We start from the raw sequence: 5,125 nt of genomic DNA on the forward strand, positions 1-5,125 counted from the left end.
GGTAAGCAGCTTGCTTACCAACCACTTGATTTCTGGGTCAGTCCCACTGCGTGGCACCTGGAGCAAGTGTCTTATATATATATATATATATATATATATATAATTATATATATATATATATATGTATATACACACATATATATATATGTATATGTATATATATATATATGTATATATATATGTATGTATATGTATATATATATGCAGTTTTAGAAACATATATTTAATCTTGGTGTCATAAGATAATAGCGAGCGCGCCTCGCTGTTCCTCGGTCATAAGTATAGAAGTTTCTGCGAGTTGTTTGCAGAATAGTTTCACATTAAAATGAAATATTTCATATACGCATTTATTCAAAACAACGGAGTGTTTCTTCGCTTTACGTAATATACATATATGTACACACGTATAATCTCACACAGACATATCATATACTTCCGCACACGTACAAACACACACAAGCACATTCGTAATTACAGTGTTGCTCTAATCTGCCCAAAGTCATTAGTCATGTTCTGAAGTCTTTCCAATCGATTGCTCCTCTTCGTTATAAATATGTGTTGCCCGATGCCAAAGATATAAAATTAATGATATATCTATATTAAAGCAGATAGCAATGTTACATGTCTCTAACCTCACGATCACCTGTATTGGTAATAATCCCTCTACTTCAGGAAGTCGAAACCAATATTCGATCTGTGTGAAAGTACCGGAATTGAATCTATAAAGGGAAATCAGATGACCTATTGACAATTTCGCTGACCTTGGAGATTTCATTTTCATATAAAGTACCAAGAGCAAGTTAGCTTAGAACAATCCGATCCTTTTCCAGATGGAACATTTATACGGTTGCTCTATCTGCTAGAAATAGCAGTTGAGTTTTCCTTAAAAGGTCACATTAAGTAATGTGGTCCAGGGTCTCATGCACATAAGAAATGAAATTCGAAGAATTGAAGGGTGGAATGTCTTTGATTATAAGCTTGATCTATCAGTGCTGACCAGCGCTAAATAACAATAACGATAACAAGCTATATACACACTTCACACACATATATACATAATTGTTCGTTGCTAAATCTTTGTCCTCAGTGTAACGCACAATATCACAATGATTGAATTCTGCGCTCAAGGGTTAGCGAAAACAAACGAAACACAAGTTTAAGTATCTAACTATATATAATTTCTTACTCCTATTTTCAGATCTTTCTGAAGCCGTACGTATGTTGTCTTTTTCAAATATAAATTAACTTATTATCCACAGAGTGGGAAAATACAATGAATATATACGTCTCCCACCATCAATGTGTTGCCTTGTGCCGCCAATTTGAAAAGTTAACGCAATATGTCATGAAATCTGAGTTTAATTTCGATGCATGGTTGCTATAATTTTACGCTCCGTGTATTGGTAGAAGTTTAAAGTAAGGCATTTCATCTCCCGTCCGCTCATATATACATATATATGTATATATGTTTATATCTATATGTGTATATATGTGAAGATTTATTATTAATCACGACAGTTGTTTCGACACATCTAGCATAGATACATATATATGTATGTTTATATATGAATATATTTACATACATACACGAATATATGTATATTTATATACATACATGAATATTTATTTATATTTGTACACACACACACACACACACACACACACACACACATATAGTTGAAATTTATAGAAAAGCAAAAGACGAAGACAGATGTAGGAACTACAAGCAAGTTGTATTAGTTTGACGCTCAGGTAAAATAGAAAAGTCCTTTACGTTTTGATTCTATGCTCTTCGACAGAAAGGATAAGAGAAAATAAATAGAGAGAGAATAATAAAAAAAAAAAGTGTTGAGTTCAGTGGTCTGAGTGTAAATAAGAAATTTGGACATTCATATTTCTCTCTAGAATAGTATTTCAGTAAGCGAAAGTAATTAACATGAAGTAGGAATCGAAACAATACACCTCCTAAGGTCTCATATTCTGTTTTACACAGATCCCCGGTTACATCTAAAGAATCATAAACAAGAATCGAGGAAAAGAATGTTACTTACGAATCAGAAAAAGAAATCACTTAACATCGAAAAAAAAAAGAAAAAAAGAAAAAACTAAAAAAAAACTGTAAGGGACCGAAAAGTACTTCAGAAAGAAATTAGAAAAGACTCGATGAGAAAATGATATGAAACGATAAGAATCAGCAGAAAGTCGATAGCAATCGAAAAAGAATCGATACAAATTGAAAAAATGTGTTCTCTCTTGATTAATTGCGTGTAATCGTTGGCACTACGGAGCCAGAAACTGTTCGATGTGTAACTTACTATTATTAGTACATTAATTAAGGCGGGGAGCTGGCAGAATCATTAGCACGCTTGACGAAATGTTTAGCGGTATTTCTCCCGTCGCTACATTCTGAGTTCAAATTACCCCGAGGTCGACTTTGTTTTTTATCCTTTCGGGGTTGATAAATTAAGTACCAGTGAAACTCTGGGGTCGATGTAATCGACTGGTCTCCTCCCACCAAATTTCAGCCCTTGTGCCAACAGTAGAAAGGATCATTAATACATAAATTTAGGCAGTGAGCTGGTAGAGTCGTTAATGCAGCGGATTTGGTAGACGGAAACTGAAAGAAGCCCGTCGTATAGACATGTATTTATATGTGTATCTTTGTGTTTGTTTGTCCCCCACTAACGCTTGACAACCGGTGTTGTTGTGTTTACGCCCCCGTTACTTAGAGGAGACCGATTGAATAAGTACTTTTCTTTTATCCTTGTATTTGTTCCAGTCATTTGACTGCGGCCATACTGGAGTACCGCCTTTAGTCGAACTAATTCACCCTAGGACTTATTCTTTGTAAGCCTAGTACTTATTCTATCGGTTCCTTTTGCCGAACCACTAAGTTACGGGGACGTGAACAAACCAACATCGGTTGTCAAACACTCAGACAAACACAGACACACACACACACATATATATATATGACAAGCTTCTTTCAGTTTCCGTCTACCAAATCCACTCACAGGACTTTGGTCGGCCCGAGGCTATAGTAGAAGACACTTGCTCAAGGTGCCACGCAGTGGGATTGAACCCGGAACCATGCGGTTGGTAAGCAAGCTACTTACCACACAGCCACTCTTTTGCCTAGGATAAAAAAGATAATAATTAAGCCCTAGAATCGATTCATTGGACTAGAAGTTCTCCAAGGTGGTGCTCCAGCATGGCTGCAATCAAATAACTAAAGCAAGCAAAAAGCAAAAAAATAAAAATAAGAAACAAAACGTTACTGAATTTTATATTTTTCCTTATAACCCGGATGTGTATTTCTTCTGAATAATTGTATGTATTTCCAAAAAACCAAAACAAAAACAAAATTTTAAAAAAAGCAATAAAGAGAAAAAGAAAGCAAAAATTTCTCCGATAAAAATCCGGAGGAAAAAGATGAATAGAAATGTCAAACTGTAACTATCAGAAAAACAAATATCTGAAGACTAAGGAATGAAATGGCTGTTTGTGGCATCAGTGATAAAGTAGAGTATTAAAGTGAAGTATTGTAATGTTTGAGAGAAGTTCTTTGAGATTAGCAATCATCTGGTAATGTTAGTTGAATGTTTAATTGCGATTATGTTGGAAATAATTAGATATATCAGTGTAGGAAGAGTAAGATTTGAAGGGAGAAACAGACAGTATGACTGGGTGACGAGACGGAGGGAGAGAGAAAGAGAGAGAGAGAGAGAGAGAGAGAGAGAAAGGTAAAAAAGGATAGGGAAACAGAGAAAGATAGATAGATAGATAGATAGATAGATAAATAGAGTTGGAGAGAGAGAAAAGCAAGGGGAAAGAGGCAAAGAGAGAGAGAGGGAGAGAGAGAGATGAAGATAGAATGACATAGAAAGAGAGGTAGAGATAGAAACGTAACGAGAGAATGATAAAAATAGATAGGGAAACAGAGAAAGATAGATAGATAGATAGATAGATAGATAGATAGATAGATAGACAGAGAAAGAGAGAGAGAAAAGCAAGGGAAGAGAGGCAAAGAAAGAGAGAGAGAAGGAGAGAGAGAGAGAGGAAAGAGAGAAGGAGAGAGAAAGGAGGGGAGAGAGACAGAAAAAGAGATAAAGATGGATAGGTGACGAGGGAGAGACAAAGATAGAGAGACAGAGAAAGATAGATAGATAGATAGATAGAGAGAGAGAGACACACAGAGATAGAGAGAGGCACGGAGAGAGAGAGAAGCAAGGAGAGAGAGGCAGGGAGAGAGAGAGGGAGGAGTGAGACACACGCGCGCGCACACACACACACACACACACACACACACACACACACACACACGAATGTATGGGAATAAATTGACCAATATCTTCCAGCTGTCACGAAGTATTCATATTGAAATTTTGTATAATTTTCCTCTCTGTGACGTCCATCTTTTTGTTTTTGTCTCCGAATTTTAGAGCAACGAAGTCTTTCTGCTGAAAGAAGCGCGAAACTCATAAAGATTAGATTAGCTTCATCAAATACCATTCACTTAAGTGTAACAATATCGATCAAGCATCACGCACACACACACACATACAAAACAGCCACACCGCTCTATGTCAAACACACACCGTAGCCACCAATACCACGAGTTGAAGATCTAGCAGTGTGTAAAAACAAGACATTGGCTCATACAAATATACAAAGCGTAAAGATGGCCGACCAAAACGAGTTGAATGAGGAATTCATTGTGTGTACTTTCATTTGTCGAATATGGATGAATTCCAAAATTTTATAGGTTGAACAGAAGAAAACTGGTCTCCGAAGAAAATACAACATATCTAAATTGCAACACGGTAGCGTCTGAAACAGTTAACCACTGAATGTCAGAGTGTGGCTCTCAGTGGTTTTCTATGGTCCTGTACTCTAAGAGAGTCATAGTATGTCGGGAAGAGTAGGTCTGTCGTTTGCAATACACGAACTAATTACTATTAACGCGATCGGAGCTAACCTAGGATAAATACAACGACAGCAACATTTACCTTTGGACAGTTTCTCTACGTATTATACAAGAGTCACATGACAGGTCTATCTATCTATCTATCTATCTATCTATCTATCTATCTATCTATTTACATACATAAATGATATATATATA

The sequence above is a fragment of the Octopus bimaculoides genome, chromosome 10 (assembly GCF_001194135.2).
Source record: "Octopus bimaculoides isolate UCB-OBI-ISO-001 chromosome 10, ASM119413v2, whole genome shotgun sequence".
NCBI lineage: Eukaryota > Metazoa > Mollusca > Cephalopoda > Octopoda > Octopodidae > Octopus > Octopus bimaculoides.